We start from the raw sequence: 26056 nt of genomic DNA, 5'->3' as shown, positions 1-26056 counted from the left end.
TGCCGAAAAATATCCCACTAGCCGCATGTGTTATACCCGGCAGACTTGGCTGCCGATATCAGCACGCCCCTGTGAATGTCTTTAACAGCCCTCACACCTGGCTGACTCCTCCGAATGAATAGCCACACTTGGCTTCATCCAGCGAGCTTTTAATTCCCCCAGACATTTGTATAATTAATTCCTAATACACTCAAAACCTAAAAATCAATTTCAATCATCTTTTTTTTTTTTTTTTACTCAAGCAGTTTTTAATAATGGAACCCGGTGCCTCGTAGTATGCATGAGTCTTTCTAGCACCATGGGGTGGGACGGTTGTCATTTTTTAATGTTAACTACATGTTTGTACTATCATTCATTACTATGCATAAGTGTGTGAGATGCGAGCCGCACCATGAGGACTTCTTATCTTCCGTCGCCCTGCAACATCCTTTCATGTGTAGACTCCGCTTTTCAATAACTCATAATTACAAGAGGCAACAAGTATGAATAACCTCTCTCCTTTTTGAAACCAGTTTGTAATTATATCACGAAGAGCCGCTGCATCTGGACTGTGTGCTACACGGAGATAATTAGAATGAAATGGCAAACAGGAAAAAATAAACAGCAGTTCAAGGAGAGTCTGCAATAATCAGCAACAGTAAAGAAAGAAAGGAAACACTGATGTTTCCACCAAAATCATCCATGTTTACGATGGAATGAAACACGCTGAACAGGTGACAATGCTAATATTTAATACAAAGCTATTACTACTAAAACAAGCAAAACACGACAAATATATCAGCAGGCAAGCAAGTCATACAACTCAGCCCTATAAGCTATTTTCAGTGTAATTTTACTCGAATTACTTTTATCTTGGTCATTTTAAGGCCTAGTTATACATGTTGTATGTCCTTATCTCTATATCTAGAAAGGGAAATGTTACATATTACAAAATTGTCATGTTTCTACATGTATCTCGCTATAAAGTCCTGTCAGTTGAGATATCTTTTAAGAAATGTGCAGTAGAAGTTGTCTGAAATCTGGAAATATCAATACCATGATGGTGGGATTTGGGAATTTGTACTGTGTACCCAGCATCACAAAAATACTAACATTCAGTAGCCGCCTGTAGAGGTGGAAACCCAGTCAAATCGTTTCTTGTGATGTGATATTAACATATGATTGAATAGACATTTTAATATCAACGCAGTGATTGCATTGCATGTGCATTCACATATCTGCAATAATGAGTTCATGAGGAAATCAAACCAGAGTAATGGTGTGTGGAGATGGATTCATAAATGTGTGCAGGTTATCATTATGAATAAATCTGATGTAAATTCTAAAATATTTTTCATGCTCGACACTTCACAGACAAACAAATAAATGAATATTGAGCGATTCAGCCCAAAACAAGAGATATGAGGAGTAAATCTGTTATAACAGCAGCAACACGATGTCAGGAGAATAGACTCAGTAATGCCAGTTTCACGTGAATATCTGCCTTATGACTGAAAAAAACAGTAAATACAAGGGGTTTTGCGATGTGCTCAACCTACAGCACTTCGTCGTTACGTTGGAACTGGTTATGTGGAAGTAGCTGACGAGCGGAGCGGTCAAAAGGTCATCACGCAGCGAGTGGTTTTGTCCACATTTGCCTGGTGTACACCACCTTGGACTGTGCTACATTTGCTAACTTTTCGCCCTTCATTTTAGCTCCCAAGCTTAAGTCAGACTCTTCTGATCGTAGTGCTTTGAAGAAAAGGAAAGCCATCTTCATGGAAGTGAAAATAGATTTAATAACATGCTCAAGTTGTAAAAACAGTGCAACATATTCTGCTATCTTCTTGGAAAATAACTTTGGTGTTCATGACTTTCCTGAAGAATTGATCGATATCATGATGCACGTACAGCCCGATCTCACGAGGATTCGTGAAACTGTCACGTAAATTTTTGTTTCGGCTTCGTGCGCACCAACACGATTTCGTCATGTTTTTCGTGCCGCTCACCACGAAATGCGCACCAATGTATTTTAAACGGCGGACTTTTCGTGCCACTCAGAACGTATTTCAAAAGAATGTGTATATTATATTTTTAATGTAAAACCGCGGCGAATCCAACGCTATATTTTGCATGACATCGTCCCTAAACATAACCCTAACCATAATCCTAACCATAACCTAACCATAAGCCGGTGGTACACTTACCAATTTGCATAGGAATTTCAAGAATGTCCGGCGGCCGCAAACGCGATCACACAAGCAGTATACGCCGATGGACAGCTTAGATCGCCATGAATCCGTCGGTATAAACCACTTTCAGATGTGATTACCACAGCGAAAAACATTTCGTGGTGAGCGGCACGAAAAACATGACGAAATCGTGTTGGTGCGCACGAAACCGAAACTAAAACTTACGTGACAGTTTCACGAATCCCCGTGAGACCGGGTTGGCACGTAACGGCACTGTTTCCATTTTTCACTGGAATTCCGACTTATTAAGGCAAAAATCGACTTATCAATCCACAGGAATGGAACTCCAACTTAAGTTGGCCAACATACTTTTAAAATTAATTTTCCTTCCATCTGGTAGCTGGAGTAAAGGCAGAATAAAAAATATGCATCTCTCTGACCTTGTAATTTCCTAAAAAAGCTAATTTTAAATTTAGTTTGATTTTTAAGGTATGTCCACTCAATTGCCATACAGATCGAAAAATTTAAAAGCTTTGAGAAAAGGTCTGAGTCATTACATTAAGATTCAATGAGCACTGCTGAAAACTGTGAGAAACTCAGTGCAAGAGGTTTTTATTCCAGCCAAATACTTGCAGACTTGATGAATACTGTTCTGATCCTCTCAGAAGTCTGAAGCTAATCCCCACAAGGCCTCATGGCGAGAGCTGTCAGTGATGACAGACATTTTCTCTCATGGACCCATTTTAATAGTCGGCATCTAGAAACACCAAATGAAAAACCCTGCAAACCCAAAGCAGCTGCTATTTTTTATATATCTGTATTCTTTAGATATAGATAGAGACAATTGTGGTAAGTAAGGATTTTCAAAAATTGTAAACAATCCACAGAAATGGAAGTAGCTCTGGTTGGATGCAGTTGAAAAGTTCAGTATAATTTTCAAACTCAAAGTTTCCCATTAAAGAGTGTCATTCGTGGAAACTGTTGTGGTTACTGGGCAGAGAAAAACAGGCAGTCGGGAAGCAGAGGTGACCTTTCAGGGATAGAAAAGGTTCAGTCACAAAGAGATGAGAACAGTGTTTAAGGTCCATATCCATTTACTCATGGCCTTTACCAAGCTTGTACCGCCATCTGCAATTCAGTGTAAAAGACTAAAATGCTGCTGAAATACCAACAGAATACATTCTATACAGCTCCACAGTGTATTATGCTGCTGACATATAGAACTGTGAAATTCATTTGAATGACTGTGACCCTCTGGTTTCTCCAGTGATTATACTGCCTCACTTCATCTCCTGCGTGGAAAATACTGCCAGATTACTTTGTTATATTTTATGTACTGCACCTTATGCATTACTGTTAATGGAAAGTATTTATGAAATACAATGATTATCTGTTGAACAGCAGTGTGGTACTCAAAATCAAAGAGTCATACTCTTTCTCAAAACCAAATACACAACTACAACAGAATAATTGATTAGTTAAAAAATTGTTTATCCACTTAGCATGAGCAAATGTGAGTAACTTTATGCTGTTTTCTACTGCAGGAATTTGTGGACTATCTTAACACAGCCTAAACATTTCTGCAACTGCAGGAACCAACCCGGATTCAGGGTCATTTTTGGGGTGAGAAAAAAGCACTTAATTCCAGGGTGAGTTTTTTTGAGTGACCCAGAAAAACTGCAGTAGGGGTGTTAATATTTATTGATTAAAATTAGACAAGACAACATTGACTGGTTAAACATGGAAAGAATAGCAAGCACTAGTTTTGTTTTGTTTTGTTTTTTTGCTGTCCTCACTAATTTGCAGTCTTCTCCTTTTTAACAGTGCTCATAGAATTTGTTTTGGTGTACATGGAGTTAACATTTAAATACACCACAATTGAAACAGAAAAGCTGAAAAGGCAAATTGCTGTGTCATTTTTGTAAATGTTTGTGCCATTTTGCAACTGCATCAGACTCCTGCAGTGGAAAGCTGCTTTACTTACTTTCAAATGGGACCTTAATTTAGAAAATTAATACAATTCAGCATTAAAAAAATCTTAATGAGGTAATAAAAAAAAGAGAACTAGGATAATTTTTCATGAACTTCTATACAATAACACTTGTTTTTGCAACCACAGGAATCGCCCCCTGTTGGCTGTCACAAAGACTGCAGGTATGATTATGTCGCCAAGGAATGCGGCAGAGTTATGTGACGATCGGTGTTGGTTTGTCTGTCTGTTTGTCTGTTAGCAACAATATTCCAAAAGTCACTAACAGATTTGGATGAAATTTTCAGGGGAAGGTCAGAAATGACACAAAGACCAAGTGATTAGATTTTATCTGTGATGCGGTTTATAATCTGGATTTATGAATTTGTTAAAAATTTCTGACTTCAGAGGCTACATACATGTATAGGCAATCTATACCCAAATAGTGTAACACTTTTCAAAGTTATGAATTAGCACTCGTCCTGAAAGCCTTTGTTCTTGTAAAAGTAAATACAAACACTAAAGCATACACAGGAACCTCTGCTGCTCGTCTAAGCATATCTTTACAGAGTACTCATCCAAATGCAATAATAAAACCATGCAGCTCCATTATTTGCAAATGTTTAACAACCTTCAGCACAATATTTTATGGACCATTTTGGTTCTCATGAAGCTGAACATAGCACTTTTAAGCAAGTCACAAAGCCGACACTATTTAGCTCACTTCCTATCAGTGCAAGTTTTATTGCTGTCAATTCAGACTATAAAAATAATGATCAATGGATGAAATAAGAGCAAAGTACACTTCCAATGAGTTTTAATGCTCAGTACATTCAGCAAATGAACAAACACAGGTTGAACAGCTTTGTTTACATGTCATTCATTGCTTTAATGTTCTGTCACACACTGAAAAGACTAGCCCAAAAGAAATAATTGGCATCGATAGGTCGGCAGATTTTTTTCTTGCATTTACAAAATGCACTTGTGTTGCTGTTGTTAATGTAAAAGCCCTTCATCGACAGAATGGGCAAAGAGAAATATAAATGCTTATCGGGAATGTCCATTGCTTGAGCTGCATACATTCTTGATTGAAAAGAGTAAACATACCTCTATTCATTGAACACATCTAATGATCATTACTTTGAATGAGTCTCCAACAAATGAAAAAGTCAAGCTTTTTTCCTCTTGTATCTTGTTCAGTGAGGACACTGAGGAAACGTCATTCTTCATTGTTGGTTTCTTAAAGATTAGAGGTAATGCTCATATCTTCTCTTTCTTGGTTTGTCTCTGTATGAAGCTACTCAGCCCATCTGATCCATATCATCTATACTTACAGTAAAAGTGCCATACACTCATTTAAATAGAAGCCATGAGTCCACCCATCCATCCATTCTCTATACACCGCTTTATCCTCACTAGGGTCACAGGGGGTGCTGGAGCCTATCTCAGGTGACTCGGATGAAGGCAGGGGACACCCTGGACAGGTTGCCAGTCTGTCGCAGGGCTACATATAGAGACAAACAATCACACCTACGGGCAATTTAGAGTAATCAATTAACCTCAGCATATTTTTGGACTGTGGGAGGAAGCCGGAGTGCCCGGAGAAAACCCACACATGCACAGGGAGAACATGCAAACTCCATGCAGAAAGATCCCAGGCTCACCCTGGGATTTGAACCGGGGATCTTCTTGCTGCAAGGCCAAAGTGCTAACTACTACACCACTGTGCAGCCTGGAAGCCATGAGTAGTAAAAGCTATTTATTTCTTTAAAAGCTTTATAATATGACATTTTATCACACCTTTTGGAGCTGGGGAATTTCCTTGACTACAGTTTCACACATCAATCAACACATTCAGTTTGTGCACATCCTAGTCTCATGTGGCATTAATACGTATTATACACATGGAGAAACTCTAGATGCCAGTGATCAATTCATCGCTGTCCATTTCCTGAAAAGAGTATGTATTTATGTAGATGATTTCCTGTCTGCAGGCAATAAGCAGGCAGACGTCTTATTGACTGCTGATGGACATTGATAGTTCAACTGTTCTGAGTTGAACAGTGACTTTTTTTAAGGCCTGCTGACTCCAAATGGAGTGAGGCTGAAGTAGTGTTAAGACAAGGTTCTGGACCTTATACAAGATATGAAGTCAGAACCACCCATGTGCCACTAAACATACAAGAAAAAAATACTATAAACTATCTGATGATCAACAGCAATAAAAATAATAGCAAAAAATAGCATTTGTTTTGTATGTGGATTAGTTTGTGTGTATTGGACATCTAAGAAATATGTTTAATTTCTTTAGAGTAAGAAGAAAAGATCTATACTGATGTTATGTCTGTACTTGAATTTAATGCTAAACTCAACAGATGGTTAGCTTAGCTTAGCATAATACAAAAACTGTAAATGGGGTGAAACAACTGATCTGACTCTGCCTGAAAGAAACAAAATTGACTTATGAAGACTTTTAAGGTACATTAATACATTCATTATATCACTTTATTTTATTGTGTGATTTGACTATTTCCTGGATGCACATTTTTACTTCCTGTACTCCTGCCATGATTAGGAGGTTGCCACCTAACTAGTGAAGAATCCAGAAGTTACTGATGAAGAAAATAGTACACCTTTTGCAACTAGTGTCATGTGTCACCCCTCCACTCCCCTTTTAGTATTTATCTACACACCTTGGCTACTTGCAACTGTTTACCAGACGTCTTGATTCAATTCCTCTTTGTTCTTTTGTCTTCCCCTCTGTCACTGATTAGTAACCACACTTGTATTTACATACAACTCATTTCCTACTCTCTGACCATCTCTGTAAAATGTGGACTCTGCAAATGTTCTTGGTCGGCTTACCTTCACAGACTCATGCTGTGTGTTGGTAAACCCACTGTATGCTGGAATAACAATAAATACCTCACTACAGCAAACTTTGAAGGACTAAAAGTGAAATTTATTCAACAATAGTACTCCTCTGTTGTTGCATAGCAGGCTCACTGATTCCAACATTACCAGCATCTATATATGGGCTGCAGTTAGTCAGTGTTTTGCACTTTAACCTCTTGGCAGTTAGCAGTAAAGATGGATGATGTCAATCACTGGTTATCTGAACAGCAGTTTTGAAGCTTATTGAGGTGGCTCCCGCTGTTGCTTGGAACTACCTGGACTTATTATAAAGCCAGCGGTATACTTTCCACATGCAAGGGTCCACTAGGAGCCACATGTTGTAACTTTCACCTCCTCCCATGTCTGAAAGATCTCACCTGCAGCCCATAATATGAGTCTGCATGGATGTGAGAGCCACAGATGTAGTCATCTCCTCCATGAGAGTCCAGGCTTGGGGACGATAGCGTGCCTGCTCAACAGTAGAACTGTTTGTAGAAGTAGAATACGTAGATAAGACCTACTACACATGTATGCCACAGAGTCTTCTAAGCAGATTGGACCACTACAAAAGTAGTATATTAACAAGTAGATGTCAGAGGGTGTCTGCTGTTGTCTCTGTGTTTGTCCACACACAAAGCACAATGTACTCAAAGCTGAACTCTCTGCCAATCAAAGGATTTTGCAGAGGTGGAACATGAGTGGAGCTTTTGGGGGCTAAGATCTGTCCTATGACAACACCTGCCTGTCAGTCAAAGCAGCCATGTCCTTAACTATGCCTTATTTTAGGCCTTGACACAATTTAAACAAGCAAGTTACATACAAATACACCCCTATAGACTTACTAGCTATAGAGACCAAAACTGTTTGTTGTGGCAGGTTAGTTACTTGCTTACTTTTGGTGTAAAATTGGATGTTTTAACATAGTGTATGAGGATTAACTTGGTTTTGGAAGCGGCATCTATGTGTCAACCTCTGCATCTGTCACTTGGGCAGTAGGTGTTACCAGAGTCGGGGAGTCAATGTAACAAACCTCTGAGTCAGGAAAAGAGAATTAAAGAGAACTGAACTACTTCTGATTTTAATCCACAAGGCAACACAAACGTTGAAACTAAATTACTATGGAGTTAACGATTCCTTTAACCACAATGATCCTCTGCCCTTAATCAAGCAGGATTTTTTCATCATTGTCATGATCTGTTTTTAAGCTTGTCTTATTTATAATCATGGCTGCAGTCATATGCCACCCATCACCAGTGATGTCGGTAATGCGTGCGTTACTCTAACCTGACCCCTTTTGTCAGTAACGAGTAATCTAACGCGTTACTATTTCCAAATCAGTAATCAGATTAAAGTTACATATATCCAAGTCACTGTGAGTTACTATTTTGCCATTTTCCTTAGTAAAAATTATTCTTTTTGCTTTCTTCTTGCGTTTCGGGGAGTGACATCACGTACGCGACAAGTCATGTTTTCAGCATGAGGACAGCTCACGTGTAACTGTAGCGACACAAACGTAAACAGCAACGGAGGAAGGAGAGAGACGCGCCTTTTTTACTTGGAAATACAGCTACGGACGGCTGGTATAAATAGGCTAACAGGGCTAAGCCCTCCCAGGCCAACACAAAAAAGATGAGAAAATTATTTTTCAAATAACTTACAACAGATTGTTTTAAGTTTAGGTGAAAACAAAGGTAGTAACAGCACCAATCAGTCAAAAGGAAAACATAGAATATCTCTAAATGGGCTTATTTTTTACAGCCCCAGCAGATACAGTCCGCTTTCATTCATTTCATTCTTGTAAGTGATTGACAGGTGTCATGTCCCGCCCCCGTGATTTACTGATCATTTGGGCTAACTTCAGTCAGCCCACAGGCCTTTGACGCAGCGAGAAAAGGTTAAGCTATGGCGGGCGTTAGCATAAACGAGGTGGATTATTTGCTTTCATGTCCATTTTCCTCAATGTCTTTGGAGGGAAAGCTAGAAGTTAAGAGACTGGGATCACATTGGCCGTCGATGTGAGCTTCTTTTCAAATAAGGTAGGCCCATGTTGACCTGTTAAAGGACTGTGACACCTTGTTTTTGCTGAGGTCGTCTGTTGTACTGACGGCGTGTTTTGCACTACATGTCGCCAAACAGTTGTGATAAGACAGTTGCAGCAGGCTATCTGTGGGCAGTTGTTGCAGTTGGAACATGTTTTGTAGTGGTGTGTGTGTGTGTGTGTGTGTGTGTGTGTGTGTGTGTGTTAGAGAGTGAGTGAGTGAGAGAGAGTGTTGATGTAGAGCACGCTATACTACAAAAGTATAGTGTACCTGTAATTGGTGTAACTGTGTGCATCATGGGTGATGTAGCTTTTGCAGCTGTGTTAACCATTTAATCAGTATTATGCATTCATTGGCCCACCCAACAAATTTCACCACCAGCCGCCACTGAATACAGCCATTATTTTGAGTTCGTGTCAGCTAAAGACAATAATATTAAGGTTCGTTGTACACTCTGTGCTTGCAACAAAATACTGTCAAGCTTCAAAAACACAACGTCTAATTTAAAGAAACATTTAGAGTCGCAGCACAGCACAGTTATGGAGGCAAATTTGTTTCTTTATTCTTCAATCGAAAAAAAGTTGCTCCAATCGCAAAACATGTTTTCAATCAGAAAAAACTTCACTTCAATAAAAAAAAGTTTTCAATCAAAGAAAAAACTTGTTCAAACGCAAAAAAAAAAAATTTGAGACCCAAAAAATTGCATATAAACACGTTTTTTTCTTTGATTGAAATTTTTTCATTATTGAATTCAGTTTTTATTTGACTGAAAATATATTTTCTGATTGAAGTCATATTTTTGGATTTGAGCCATAAAATGAGTAGGACGTTTGTTTCTTTATTACTCAATCACAAAAGATATAACTTCAATCAAAAAAATAAATAAAAATTTTCAATCAAAAAAAAAAAAGTGTTCCGAGTGTTTCGACTTTGTTTTGGCATTCAAACACCTTTTTTCCGATCGAAGTGAAAAAAGTTTTGAAGCCTGTTTTTTGCGATTGAATCATTTTGACACAAACATTCCACAGTGGGCGGATGCTTCTCCATTGGTCGGGCATGTTTGAGTGACAGGTGTCCACACCAATGACGAATCTCCAGAAGAAGCTAGAAGCTAGCTACTTGTGTGCGGGGAAGTCAGTCTTTTCTATAGTCGTATGTTTGTGCGGCTGACCTGACACTGCATCTGTGGTTGCAGGCGCAGGCCACTACTTATTCCACCACCAGCTGCAGCTGCATTGTAGTATCCACGATACTGAATTTACTGTGAGTACAATGCCCTCAGCACACTTCATATTATAGGCTATATAAACACTGTTAAACACGTTATATTAACCCGTTGCGCTTCAGTTGCGCTTCAGTGTCCCGCCCGCGGTTCACTTTGAGATCTGCATAAGCAATTTGTCTGAAACTGCAAACGCGATTATACAAACACTATACACTGATGGGAAGCTTAGATTCTCATGAATCCGCCGGTATAAACCATATAACGTGCGAAATTGGTTGGGCGGTATGTTGTCGAGGAAATGCTGCCCTTAAACACGGTTGACTCGCCCTCGTTTCGTGCCATAATAAACAAGATTCCTACTACTATCAATGCCGAGCTGCCTCACAGAACATCTTTTTCTTCCTACCTGGACAAGGAGTATGCAGAGATGGAGAGAAATCTGAAGGACGCACTGTGTGAGGTCGACTTTGTGTCAACTACTGCGGACATTTGGACTGCTAGTAACAGAAGCTATATGGAAGTAACGCTCCACTGGATCAGTAGATCCATATTAGAGCGCAACAAGGCTGCATTGGTATGTGGGAGAATTCGCGGTAGGCACACGTATGATGTTATTGGTGCAGAAATCGAAAAGATTCACTCTTCATATGGACTACTTAACAAAGTAGTTGCAAGAGTGACTGATAACGGATCCAACTTTGTCAAGGCATTTAAAGTTTATCAGCCTGTCACAGAGTCCGATGATGAGACGGAGGAGGAAGAGTCGACTCCCACAAGTGATGATGTCACTTTTTTAGATCTGTCAGCAATATTCTCAGACAAGAATGAAAGTGATGGCCAGCTGTCTCTTCCCCCTCACCACAGGTGTGCTTCACACACCATCAACATAATTTCCACAACTGATGTGGAGAAATATTTAAGTTCCAATGCAGAGAGCAGGGCGGTGTATAGGAGTAGCACAGCAAAATGCACAGCTCTTGGGACCAAATCAAGCAGATCTACTCTTGCATCAGAAACAGTAGAGAAAGTCACTAAAAGAAAGCTCCTCGTACCGACATCCACAAGGTGGAATTCCTTTTTTGATGCTGTAAAGAGAATCACAGAAATCCCCATGAATGAGCTGAATACTCCGTGCAACAAGATGGGAGTTAAGAGCTTCAAAGACATAGGCTGTGTCCGAAATCGCATACTAACGTACTACTCATACTAAATGTGACGTCAAAATAAGTATGTAGTGCGTTCACATTGGATAGTATGAATAGATTGAGTACGCGAGAAATACCCGGATGTATACTATATCCGGAAAAATTTTAAGTATGCGCGGTGACCACACTAGTCATACTCAACCGCCCCATAATGCTTTGCGAGCTATCCACCGAAATGCAAGCCTCCGCGGGATATGTGGCCGGACTGCGGCGATTTTTATTTTATTTTATGTGGTTAAGTAGTCATCCTAATCACCCCACAGATTTGAGAAATAGGCGTTTTCTGACCAACGTTTTAAATTTGTCAGACGCCTCACAACGTGCTACTGAATGCTAGCAGCTAGTTATAGCAGCTCGCTTTGCATACAGAACAAGTAGCAGCTACCTCGAGTAGCCTGCAGCTACAATTGAAACGATTCACATAATCTGGCTAATAACTGCATGAGGAGTGCCGGCTTGAAATTGCCACATTAATTATGCGACTGTTTGTTAGCGTAAAATCGACCTGAAGGCATTCAGCCGAGATATTTGATAGCCGTACTTCCGGTTTTTGTCATCGGAGATTTGAAATGCATTATGGGAAACGGAGTAGTATACTACAGTGTGAACGGTCGGCATTCTAATCATACTTATAGTACGTAGTATACAGTATATACTCATTGAGAATGTAGTATGTAGTACGTTAGTATGCGATTTCGGACACAGCCATAGAGTACCAGTTTCTGCACGAGTACTGCACCGCCATGAAGCCTCTAACTGCAGCACTGGATATTTTACAAGGTGAGTGTCCTTATGGGACTTTACTCCCCACACTTGAAGTTCTGATGCAGAAGACCCTGGCTTTCAGAGATGCCCTCTCCAGGATGACTGCAGGCCTTCCAGATGCCATAGTGCAGGTATCCATCTTCAAGCTAGTTCGAACTTCTTGCATCACACTATTCATGAACATGGAACAGAATTCGTTATCACTGCAAATTAATAGTACGGCAAATAAAAATGTCATTAAGTAACCTTAAACAATATTAAATCCATAATATTGATTCCACATTAGACATGGTTTGCAAGTAATTCAATTACATAATAAATAGTAGGCCTTGTAGGCTACAACAAGGTAATACTAATAAACACATCAATTATATTTTTCAGTCTATCCAGACCCATTTTGCCAGTGTGCTGGACAACAAAGATGCCCTTCTTGCAGCTGCCAGTTGTCCAAAATTCAAACTCAGATGGCTGAGAGATGAAGGTAGGAGGGAGCAAGTAAAGGAACTTCTGACAGCAGAGTGTCGCACAACTGCTCCTACAGAGCCCTGCCAGTGTGCCCGCCACGTCTGCCAACCTAGGTGAGATGGACTTTTTTGCTTTTGAGGCAGAGACAGAGGAGACCTACTCGGCAGAAAAGGAGGTCATGGACTATCTGAGATCAGGCTATGATCTTCAGATTCTGTATCAGTTTCCAAACATTAAGAACATTTTCTTGAAGAATAACACTCCAACCCCATCAAGCGCTCCTGTGGAGCGGCTTTTTAGTCTGGGAGGTTTGGTCCTCACACCCAGAAGAAATAGATAGACTGTCAGACAAGAGGTTTGAGAAGCTTCTGTTAATGAGACACAACCACTGGTTTCAGGGGCGGAGCTAGACCATTTTCAGGGGTGCTTGAGCACCCCTTAATTTTTTTTAAGCACCCCTAGAATTATTGGGCGTTATTTATGTATGTTTATAATAAAGGCTGAAATAATTATTAACAGTGTTATTTATTTTACCGTTTCAAACCAAATGTAAAATCTGGCAAAGTTCTCCCTAATTTGACCCCCCCTCCCCCCTTTGGATGATGGTTTGATCCATTAAGAGAGCTCTGCCGCTGCGCTGAATGCTGCTCCCACCCCTGTGTGCGTGTGATGGATCGGGCAGAGAGATTGACAGGCTAGCCGACAGAGCCAGCAACTGCAGGTGACTGCAACATTTACTTGGTATTTATACCCTGAAGTGAACTCACAAGTTTGTCCATGAAATCTGCATTTATAAGCCTGAGTTGTCAAAACAAACAATCCAGCTAGCTAGCTTGCCTTCTCGCTAGCGAATTTTACTCGTTTAGCCTTGCAAATCACAAAATGAAGCAAGCAATGCTTATGCCAAACATGAAGGTGAAAAAAGGCTATTGTAATTTCACACTGGTGCCATATCATTGTTTTATCAATGTGTTGTTTGTAGGCCAATCATCACAATGGATATTAGGGCATTTTTTTCCAAGAAAAAAAGTAAAAAGTATTTACGTCAAGTCAAGAAAGACTGTTTTTATTTCATATTTTATAAAAACATTTTTTTTCAGGAAATAGTATTTAAGTTAAACTTATAAATGTGAGGAGATACATTGTTTACTTGACACTACTGTTAAAAATGCACTTCCAATAAAGTGAATGACAAAACCAGTTGTGATTTTTTTTATTGAGGCGGGTTGTCAGCAGCTGCTGAATGTAACTTATGAAGTAACTATTAATCTAACTTAGTTATTTTTAAAATTAAGTAATCAGTAAAGTAGCTAAGTTATGTTTTGAAGGAATAATCAGTAGTCAATAATCAGGTTACTCTTTCAAGGTAACTGTGGCAACACTGCCCCATCACCCACTAGCTTTAGATGATGAAAATTAAACTATTCAAACTGAAGCAATATTTTTTGGTTTGTTTTTTTTACAAAAAAGAAAAAAATTATGAAAGACTAAATGTACCATTGGAATGAAGTACGAAAGCCAGTGGAACAGAGCCCAGCCTGGACGTTACACTGTGGCTTTCTACAGGAACATGCTGTTAGTTAGAGAAACAGAAACAGAATATCACGTATGCTGGGAGAGAGATAGTGAGAGTTTGTCAGAAACAAGGTGTGTTTTGTGAGTAAGTTTGTTGTACAAGAGTAACCTTCACGGGAACACGCCTGCACAGCTGTGTTGCCATCTGTTAGACAAAAATCCATGTGTACCATAGGTAGCGTCGGCCCTAAGGGAGAGGACGGTCATTCTGACGGCTTCTTCTAGCCTTGGCACAAACAAAACTCTCCATCGCTCAGTTCAAGGTTTCACTGTGGACATGCAATGGTGCAGACTCAAGTGAGGCCTCAAACTACATTTGACAGATTTCTTTCTTCTGTCTCTTTATTTTAGAAAATCCACAAATATACACTAGTTTGGGGTCACCCAGGCAATTTCATGCTTTTCCATGAAAACTCCTATTTTTACTCATGTGCCAACATCAATGCACAAGGGTTTTCTAGTCATCAATAAGCCTTTCAGCACCATTAGCTAACACAATGTAGCATTAGAACACAGGAGTGATGGTTGCTGGAAATGTTCCTTTGTACCCCTGTGTAGATATTCCATTAAAAATCATGTTTCCAACTAGAATTTACCACATTTACCACATTAGCTATGTCTAGCCCAATGTATAACAATGTTTAGACTGTATTTCTGATTAATTAAATGCTATATTCATTAAAAAAATGCTTTTCTTTCAAAAATAAGGACATTTCTAAGTGACCCCAGACTTGTGAATAGTAGTATATCTGACTGAATTACAAGAAAATCTCAATCAAGATTTTTATTATTTTTATTTGCTCGCAGTTCATTTAATATTTACTACCTGTTGGTTCCCAGTAACACTTTCTTGGCTATCACACATTTTAGCAGTATACCTGGTTGCACCACCAGGAGCCTCTTACTATTTAACACCGTAGCAAGAGGCACTTCCATGTTGGCATCAGGGAGCATTGTGGGAGGTTAGCGAGTAAAGGACCACTGTGACAAAGACTTCTATGAGGCTGATTCACCTAGAGTAGTCATTTACCACATTAACAACGTTTAGACTGTATTTCTGATTAATTTAAAGTTATCTTCATTTAAAAAGTAAAAAGCTTTTCTTTAAAAAAACAAGGACATTTCTAAGTGACCCCAAACTTTTGAGCGGTAGTGTATGTTCTCCTAACTGAGCTCTGTCCTTTTTGCCTTGTTGCTACAGAGACTTCCAGCACACTACTGTTGTCTCCTTAACAACGCGGAGTGAACACAGCATAGACAGAGCCGGACTCACCAGCATTAGATCTTTCTCTTCCTTCTGTCATGCTTTGATAAAACGTGTCACTGGATGACAGTTCGGTAAACCTGAGTGCGTCGCACACAATCCACTGATGTCATGTTGCGTCATCTGTGGGTGCTGACGCCCAAAGATGTGACAACAGCTCTCTCTGGCTGCTATTTGGAGCTGCCAGCATACATGAAGCTGCTCTGTGAAGCCTGAAAATGACAGACATTCTTTTTTTTCCTTTCATGTGAATCACCTACAATCTGGCATCAGGCGTATTTTATGAAAGCACATATAAAAGTAAATGGGAAAAGAAAATTGCTCGCAGGACTTAGAAGCCAAATCTTTCCAACATAGAAAAATCTTGACAAAAGATGCAAATTATCAGAGTAGAAAATGAAGGCAGCACACGGTTACAGGAAGCCTCTCTGGATGATAACCAAAGTAATCTCTGTGTTCAGTCAAACATACTTACACACGTGTTGTGCAGAACCGTGTGGTTGCTGGATGGGAACAGAATAGCTGAATGGCTCTACCTTTCTAGAACGTGACAGCCAGCGACTGAGGATTACATCAACCAGCTGTGAGCTTGTCTTTCTGCTCCCCGTCCTGAAAAGCCTATCGGAAAAGGCTCCGTTAAACACATTTAGACTTTCATCAGACTTGAGCCAACAATGTAACTCTGTATATGTCTGCTTAAGCAGGGTAATGCTAAGGACAGTCTGTCTATGAGTGTTGAATGTTATTCTTTTTGTTAGCTGTAATGCTAATACAACTTTGACAGATTGGGAATTTTTGTTTGCTGAATGTTTAGGAGGGCTGCACAGAGGCGTAGTGGTTAGCACTTTCGCCTTGCAGCAAGAAGATCCCTGGTTCGAGTCCTGGCCTGAGCCTGGGATCTTTCTGCATGGAGTTTGCATGTTCTCCCTGTGCATGCGTGGGTTTTCTCCGGGTACTCCGGCTTCCTCCCACAGTCCAAAAATATGCTGAGGTGAATTGGTTACTCTAAATTGCCCGTAGGTGTGAATGTGAGTGTGATTGTTCGTCTGTATATGTAGCCCTGTGACAGACTGGCGACCTGTCCAGGGTGTCCCCTGCCTTCGCCCGAGTCAGCTGGGATAGGCTCCAGCACCCCCCCCCCCCCCGACCCTAGTGAGGATAAAGCGGTGTATAGAGAATGGATGGATGGATGGATAAATGTTTAGGCTCAGTCAGGCTCTATGCTGAAGTAAGCAAGTGTGCAGACTTTCCTGCAACAGATTCACAATAACAGGCTCTTTTTGAGGCTATTATAGAAAATACTATACTGTAGGTGGCTGCACAGTGGTTTGGTGGTTAGCACTGTCGCCTTGTAGATAAAGGATCCCCGGTTTGTGTCCCAGCCTGGGCCTGGGACCTTTCTGCATGTAGTGTCACGGGGTACTCCAGCTTCCTCCCACAGACCAAAAACATGTTGAGGTCAACTGGCGATTCTAAATTGTCTGTAGGTGTGAATGTGAGTGTGATTGTTTGTCTCTACATGTAGCCTGTGATGGATCTGCCTTCATCCAAAGTCAGATGGGATTGACTCCAGCTCACCGTGACTCTAATGAGGATTAGGTGGTGTAGTGATAATGGATGGATGGGCTATATTGTGGGATACTATAGAAATATTGCAGAAAAAAAATCCTTTAAATGGCGAGCAATCCAGCTGTAAAACTTTTCAAAACTTCTACTTGTGTTGCCAGTGAACAAGTGACCCATATGTCAAATAATGAAGAAAAATGAACAGTGGAGAAATAACTGTAAGGAGTCAAAGAGAAACACAGTATACAGTTACCTGTATGCTATTTCAATCATATCAGGATGTGAATAAAGAGGTGATGCTTCATATCAAGTCTTAAACATGAAGCAAAAACATCATAACACGCAACTGGGATAAAGACAAGCAAAGACACAGATGGACAGATATACTGTAACAGTTAAAATAATGAAGCATTTCAACGTGTAGTTTTCTGTTTGCTGTGGGTCAGCAACATGCTTTGCTTTTTTATTATTTCTTTTTTTATGTGATCAGTTATTTCTGGCATTGAAAAAAACTTACATATATATTGATTTCTTAGTACAAAACCATTATAAAATGAAATTGTTTAGTTGTACTATCTGCTTGGTAGGCAGCATTTATAAAGGTGTTTTTCAAGCAGTATTTACTTAATTTCGGATAGTGGTTAAGTAGGTGCTTCAGTTTTGGTGAGTCTCTGTGTTTTCTAATTGGCTGTCAGATTTTCCACAAGGCACAGCTCTCTGTGCCCTGGATTCTTCTAGTTTCATTGGTAGGGGGTTGTTTATAATATTTTGATGCTGTGTGATTGGACAGCTCCTAATGCTTTCTCTCTGTTACTCTCTTCCTCTTACTTTTTTCGGTTAAATCAACTGATACTTGGCTCTAGCTCTCAGTTGCAACATTGAACTATTCACAGTTTCCTCTTTTTTGACCCAAACTTGAGACCTGCTTGTTCTCTCTGGCAATTGCAGCTGACGCTCATGGGTATTGTAGTATTTAGGGCCACTTGCAAGGCCGTAGTTACTGTTATAGACAAAGCTCATGTTTGTTGCATTGTTTTTTTTCAGGGAATTTTAGCAACTTTGTATAAGATTATATGCTGTGATTAAAAACAACCAAGCAGACAGCAGGTTTGTTTTCTAATGTAAGTTTTATATTCTAATTCTTATATAACATTTTACTTGAAAAGGTCATGTCTCTCTCCCTCTTTGAGCAGCTTTAACTGTATCATTAAGGGAAACCTTCAAATGAGAAATTACATCAGAGAAAGGTACAGATCAAACCAGCCTGTCATATGCAGCCTTATTTTATGGTCTATTTGCAAATGAAACATTGTTCTTATGTATACCTGTGATATATAACTTTATACATAATAGGTATGGAGGTAAGACAATGCTGTCTTTAAACCTGCAAGTTTTTTTTTTTGATTTCTCTGTTTCTTTCTGTCAGTCTCTTGGTCTCTTCTAATAGAAACAGTATTCAAATTCATCCAGTCTCTGTATGATGCAATCTAACTGAAAGAACCAAAATGCCCAGGATGCTTAACTATCAAAAGAAAAAAAAACACATTTTTCAGTTTGTTTTCTACAAGACAGTTGAGAAACATTCAGTCTTGAGTTTACTCGTATATACACCTTGTTTCAGAGAGTTTTGTAGCCTCTGCAGCCCAGTTTTTCTAGAATCATGATATGGTTGAGCGGGGCTGCACCGGATGCAGCCGTAACTGTGTCTGCACTTTTTAACAAGAGAAACTGAGGAAACAGTTTTATATTCTTTGTGGGATTAAAGTAGTGCTTTTAATGGAGAAACTGAACTTTTGCTGAAACTCAGACAGAAAGGGTATTTTTTTTGTTGTTTTTTTGTCTGTTCTGTAGCTTCCCACTCTAATCCTAACTCTGATCCCAGAACTATTTTCCAACAACAGACCACTGACAGCCTGGTTTGTGTTTAGGGCTTTAAAATGAGTCGGCGAGTTAGCAATAGGACACAATCATTTTTCTGTTTAAAGAGCTTAGATTGGTTTACATTTCATCAAATTGGCACCAGTAAAAGTCTGATGAATTAGCTATTAGCTAGGGGTGGGAATCTTTGGGCAGCTCACGGTTTGATAATGATTACAATTCAGGAGCAACCATTCAATCAATGCGTTGTATCAACACTGCTGTATGGAGCAGAATGCTGGAGAATGACGGAAGCAGATCTTTTCAAGCTTCGATCCTTCCACACCACATGTCTCCGGCGAATTCAAAGAATATTTTGGCCCGAAAAGATTTCCAATGAAGAACTGCTAAGGAAATGCCAACAACAAGACATGGGCACCATCATCACAAGGCGACGATGGAAATGGATTGGACACACACTCCGTAAAGACCCACAGTCAATCACAAGAACAGCACTGCACTGGACCCCAGATTGCAAAAGAAAGAGAGGAAGACCAAGAACAACATGGAGAAGAACAGTAGAGGGTGAGATGGAGGCCATGCAGCACTCTTGGAGTTCATTGACAAGGCTGGCCCAGGACAAGCAGAAGTGGAGGAAGTTTGTTGCTGCCCTACACACCACTTGGTGTAAAGGATGATGATGATGATGATTCAATCATAAAACAATTACTGATGCATCCTTAATTTACTTATATTGATGCACTTCGATGGACTTCTGTTTTGGTTTGGTTGTAGAGTGTTGGGATGGCTGTGTTGGTGAAATGGCATCGGGATGGGATGGGGAATCTGGGCTTCAATGTATGCAGCAGTGCTCAAATCCCTGATTTTTCACAACAGAATAACGACACAAATCTTTGACAACAAATGCCGCGATGGCCTTCGCAATTCGCTTCACCTTTTCCAACAAGGGTGGCAGCTTTCTAATTGCTTCCTGGATTGTTCTCTGGTCGGTAACACCACCAGTAGCCGCAACAACGACAGCCTGCCATCTCCCCGACTCCTCTGTCGGGTGGAATTGAGTTACATGGCTTCTCATTTTTGTGGTGTTGCCAAAGTATTTTATTTTAGCAACACAGCTTACATATAACATGGCTGTTGTCAAGGTTGCTTCCGCCATCGACATTGTAGAAGCCAAAATTTTTCCACACATTTGCTTTTAAATTCGAATGAGCTGTTGGGATCTCATGTTGAGGTGGGTGGTGGTCAGCCATGTTTCTGTGAGCGTGTCGGCGTGTTCACTCCAGGTGCACATCCCAAAGTGTCCCAGAGATGACACGTACCGTGCTTCTTAGTTCAGATTTGTTTAGAACCTTCTGTATGACTTCAATTAACTAATTTAAATAATCAAAATTAGGACGTTTGCGAATCAATTTAAATCCGTCCACGTCCGAATCGCGATGCTTCTAAACATCAGAAATATCCCCCACCCCTGATATTAGCAGTTCCTGTTTGCAGCGTACCCATCAATATACAGGCATCTCTGCCTGCAATACTTGGATACAGAAGAAAACCTTTATTTTACCTGTTCTTTTCTGAGAACATTTTGTGTCATTTTTCTGCAATTCTGAATAGACAATTATATATTTAGTAAATCTAAGTCACGCTTTATCTAATCACGTCTGTGTGCTCGGGTTTGATTGAGTTATAGCTCCAAGAAGGAGCATTAATTTTGATGCAAACTGCAGCAATTACTTTCGCCTTGCAGCAAGAAGATCCCTGGTTCAAATCCCGGGGTGGGCCTGGGATCTTTCTGCATGGAGTTTGCATGTTCTCCCTGTGCATGCGTGGGTTTTCTCTGGGCACTCCGGCTTCCTCCCACAGTCCAAAAATATGCTGAGGTTAATTGGTTACTCTAAATTGTCCGTAGGTGTGAATGTGAGTGTGATTGTTTGTCTGTATATGTAGCCCTGCGACAGACTGGTGACCTGTCCAGGGTGTCCCCTGCCTTCGCCCGAGTCAGCTGGGATAGGCTCCAGCACCCCCCGCGACCCTAGTGAGGATAAAGCGGTGTATATAGGATGGATGGATGGATGGACTGCAGCAATTGAACAGTAAGCTTTGAATGCAGCACATTCTCTGTTTCATTACACCTTTGTCGATTTGCTTACTGCCTCTGGAACAAGAAGACATTCAAATGAGATGAACTTAAAGACAACAGCTGTGTTGCTTTAAACTGGCATTATTCAGAAAAGGAAGGTCTATTTGCACTTAGAGGAAACAGAAATCTTGTTCTCAACTCGGTTTTATTTCAGTGCTCTGTTTACATGTCTGTGTGCACTATCAGGTTCACATCCTTTCAATAGCATTAATATTTGCTTGGTGTACACCTAGGGATACGTGCGCACTACTGATGAACGCTTTGTTTCATTGTTCATTCCTGAGGTCTTCACTCTTCAGATGAGACGGTTGCTTCTTTAACAAGCTGTCATGAAGGGAAAAGGTCGGACATATTAAGACTCCGCGGCCTCTTCATTCCTCTTGTTTATCTTTGTCTTGAGCTCATTATGTACATGCTTCTGACATCCGAAAGTAAACAAAGATTGTCACACACATGCATATTAATCAAACTGCTCTTCACATACTCAGCTTTAGTATTTGATAAAAGCTTCTTTTGCACAATAATGAATGCCAGCTGCACAGGGAGAGAAGCAAACAGCAACAAATTAATTATTGCTGCTTGAAGCCAGCAGTTAAAAATGAATTTCTTCTTCTTTGCAAACCATTTTTTGACCCAATTAACCTTTATCAAATTAGACCATGTTCATCTATCTCTGTTGTCTGGAATAGCATTACATTGTCTCTATTACATTTTATCGGCTTGCCTGTTGAATGACAGGATAACGTTATGGAAGTCAACTTAAAATGGAAGTCTTAAAGTCATAGACCCAATTTGGGTGATGCAGCCTTCAGATGAGGGGGGAAAAGTTAAGAAGTCCAAGCAAAATTAAGATACGTGAGTTTGTAAAATGGTAAGGTTAATGGCAGAATAAGGAGCTTCCTCGTGATGATTTACCAATGTGCACAGGCAGCCTGGAATGCCAGATATGAGCTTAATTCATATTCTGCATCTCATGTGCCAGCAGAGGTAAAGCTGAATCATCTGTACAGAGCAGGTTGCACTGAATTTTCAGGGATATTTTGCAGCCAAGATGTGCCAGAAGTATGATTATGATGTGGTTCCTGCAGATGGAGAGTCAGGCCTTGTCAGGGTTTTATTTTCTATTCAACCACTATAATGATGTAGGCTGCTGAAACCATCTGGAGGTTGATGCATAGTGACACACACTTGACACTGCTTCTCTTAGGTAGAGAAATTAGCTGGTGCTAGATTTGAAAATCATTTTTTGGGTCACTGGCATTTCTGGATTGTCACAGGAGAGCTTTGGCATTTTGTAATTACTCAGATCGTTTCACCGAAGGCTACAGTTTGACTCTTAGCTGGTGAAAGTGGTTGCCCACTGATATTACATTTCAACATGTATCAAGCTTTGCTGTTGTAACAGCTTGGCTGGCAACACTAGATACAGCAGGCAAAACAAAACAATAATAGTGAATTGGTAAAGAGTGAAGTCAATGCGACTGTACTTTAAATTTAATTTTCTCAGTCAACATTTTCCTATTGTGTTTATGGTCATTATTGCTAGTTTCAAGTCTTCTTTGGTACAGCATGATGTTCATTTTGTGCATTAAAGTACCATTTAGAGCAAAGTAGGTGATCAAGAAAAACATGGCCACCTTGTACCTGACAAGTTGCTACCAGGGTGACATAGTCAATGTGCATTCACAGCACTGTATACATTTAAACAGCTGTGAAAGTTTTTTTTGGATATTGTTCATGTTTCTGTCTGAATTATAACAATCTGTCCCCTAAAAACGTCTTCTTCAGTGCTCTGCTGTGCTAGAATAGTCTATGGTTGCGTTTTCCGCAAAGTTAATTTTGTCTGCTTTTTTCAAGCTAAAATAACGTCTCAGTTGAATGTCATGGGCTGTACAGTGGCTTGGTGGTTAGCACTTTCGCCTTGCAGCTAGAAGATCCCATGTTCATGTGCCGGCCTTCCAGATATCTTTCTGCATGGAGTTTGCATGTTCTCCGTGTGCATGCGTGGGGTTTCTCCGGGTTCTAAAGCTTCCTCCCACAGTTCAAAAACATGCTCAGGTTAATTGGCTACTCTAAATTGTCCATGAATGAATGCCAGTGTGATCACCCCGCGTCCCCGCGCCCCCCCGCCCGCAGAATCAGAGCGCACCCCCCCTCAGGTTGGCCCGCTGTTCGATTGTTTACAAACATTTTGGCCCAAAGCCACATCTACTTGCCGACCCCTGGTCTAGACTGTATTTCTTTCAAAAATAAGGACATTTGTAAGTGATCCCAAACTTTTGAACAGTAGTGTAGAATCCCCAGAGACACAAAATCCCCATCTTAAAGCTCAACTGACAATAATTAGTTTGAATTCTTTAATTCCTTGTATTTTTGGTTACAAAGCAAACACATGTTTTCTTTCATTTCTTCCATTTCTTTCATTCCTAATGAGGACCATAGTACTGTCTTTCAATCACAAAACTTCCGGTTCAAGATACAGATCTATTTTGAAACTGTGTTACCAGGGTGACACCTTTGCAGTAGAAGATTTGTCTCACCACAGTAATATGTTTTTGTTCTTTTTATAACAACAAATATAGGTCAAGGAAAAAGCAAACGAGATGACAGGATGCATTGTTTACCTGCAAGCTTTTAGCATCTTACTTCAAATATTTACCTCAGTTCAACAAACACACATGAGACATAGACAAGACTGTGCATGATTTTGCTTCATGTGAAATGTTCTTATTCACTTTTCCATTGTGTACCCCTTTAAAAGCTCCTTTCTATTGTTATTTGGAGGATGTTTCAAATGTAAATTCACAAACCAAAACCACCTCCTGTTTGGTAGAACTGCCCCTTATGGTGCTTGGATTTCTGGACTAAAGTTCCATGACTTCCTATAAAGGTCTCTGAGCTGCTTTAAAAAGTCCATGAGTCCTTTGAAAGGTCTTTGAGATTCTGAAAAGGTCACTGAGCTGAAATAGAACAATTCATGTTTTTAGCATCCAAGTAAAAGCTAAACAACTCCATCATTCCTGTAGCTGCTAGTGTAACCTGTATACAGTACAACACAAGAGGAACATGTAGGAATGAGTCAGTATCCCGTGGACTTTCAGACAGCTCCCACACATACTGAGTTTAAAACTGGCCACATATATAGTTCCAGTGGTGGATATCCATCACATAACACCCCTCACACCTCCTGAGGCAAGTCACAAGTTCTGCTCTATATCAGACATAAATGGGTAATTGACAAGTCATTGCCTACGCCTCATGCCTCTTGCTCCCTTTGTCCAGCCAATGAATCTCACTTGTATTTCTTATTCATTTAATACTTAGTTGGCCCCCTGCCCAGCACATCACATCGTTCCTGACTGCTGAACTTTCCGGCCAGATCTTCTGAACCTTTCAAGCGTGAGATGGAGCAAAGGGTGAGATACGCAGGGCTAGGACTGTGTATGTATGTGTGTGTTTTCTTCTGTATGAGTTCTTTGTTCGATCATAAGGGTGTCTGCATGGAGAATGAAGACTCTGAAACATAAGAGCCATGAGGATGAGAGATAACTAAACGTCCTGGAAGGATATTTGTGGTGTTAAACTCCTTTATTCAAGGGGACATGAGTGAGAATGAATGAAAAATCCAGAGCTAATATACCATTGAAATGACTCGAAATTTTTAACAACAATGCATTTTTACTTAAAGAAACTCAGTGGAACATCAATCAACCAATCAAAAACCTAACTATGCGAGTGAAGTCAAACTTGATTTCTCTGGAGCCCTGGGAAATCATTTTAAATTTACAAATTCAAAAATGTACTACATCTATGACTTGAACTCAAAATTGCATATATATTAATAAAACCTCTTAGTATTCTGTAAGATATAAATTAAGTCCCTTTCTAGCACAGATGGGTTTGTATCACAGGGCACAAACAACTTGCCAACTTATAAATGCTGTACGTTCTATATTATATAGAAGTTATTTATATATATATATATATATATATATATATATATATATATATATATATATATATACCAGGTTTTGCAAAAGTTCTGTTACACTTGCTTTCATGATCTTTAGAGACGTTTACATGTCGGAGTGAAAAATTCCATTAAACAAACTGAAAGTTCTACCTTATAGGCAGGTGTCATTAATACAAATTTGTTCACCAGTGAAGTTGTATCAAAAGAAGAAGTCAAAAGAGTTGAGATATCTGCTCTACTTTGTGCTGGCCACAAGAAGTCTGATATAGCCAAACAGCTGAACATCAGCCGGATGACCGTCCACAGAGTCTCAGAGAGGCTCAAGAATGGTGAAGACCTGAAAGATCGACCACGATCAGGCAGACCTCGAGTTGTCAAGCTTTCGGTGTTGAGAAAGGCCTTTCAAAGCAATCCGACCCTCAAAATGACTGAGTTCGCAAAGAACAGCCACAGAAGTCCTGCCGTGGGTGAAAAAGATCACAAAGAAGGGAGACTATGTCTTCCAGCAGGATGGTGCACCAGCCCACACTGCCAAGATTGTGCAAGAGTGGTTAGGGTCCAGCTTGAGTTTCTGGCTGAAGTACATGTGGCCGCCGCAGTCACCTGACCTCAACCCCCTCAACTACAGCGTGTGGGCGCACATTGAGGGTAAGGCCTGCAAGGTCCGGCACAGTAGTGTCGAGGAGCTCAAGACTTCCGTCAATCATGTGTGGGCAGGAATGAAGAAGGACTATGTCCACAAGGTGTGCACAGCCTTCAGGTCTTGTCTGGAGCGTGTGATTGCAGCCGAGGGTGGCCACATTTCTGATTAATATTATCATTAACACATATATTGAAATATTTGGAAAATAAAGAATGATCTTATTGCACCAAAAAGTCTTTGTGTTCATTTTCGTGAATGTCTCAACAAGTGTAACAGAACTTTTGCA

At 40.1% G+C, this 26056-nt stretch overlaps 1 protein-coding gene across 4 annotated transcripts in view; it reads right to left on the bottom strand.

Moving 5' to 3' along the window:
* LOC110952644 (leucine-rich repeat and fibronectin type-III domain-containing protein 2) overlaps nucleotides 1-26056 on the bottom strand; it is a 249831-nt gene that overhangs the window by 11671 nt on the left and 212104 nt on the right. The window lies entirely within an intron of this gene.

This window comes from Acanthochromis polyacanthus, chromosome 1 (genome assembly GCF_021347895.1).
Source record: "Acanthochromis polyacanthus isolate Apoly-LR-REF ecotype Palm Island chromosome 1, KAUST_Apoly_ChrSc, whole genome shotgun sequence".
Classification (NCBI taxonomy): domain Eukaryota; kingdom Metazoa; phylum Chordata; class Actinopteri; family Pomacentridae; genus Acanthochromis; species Acanthochromis polyacanthus.
Note: the sequence above shows the minus strand (reverse complement) of the source record. Positions and strands in the feature narration are given on the sequence as shown.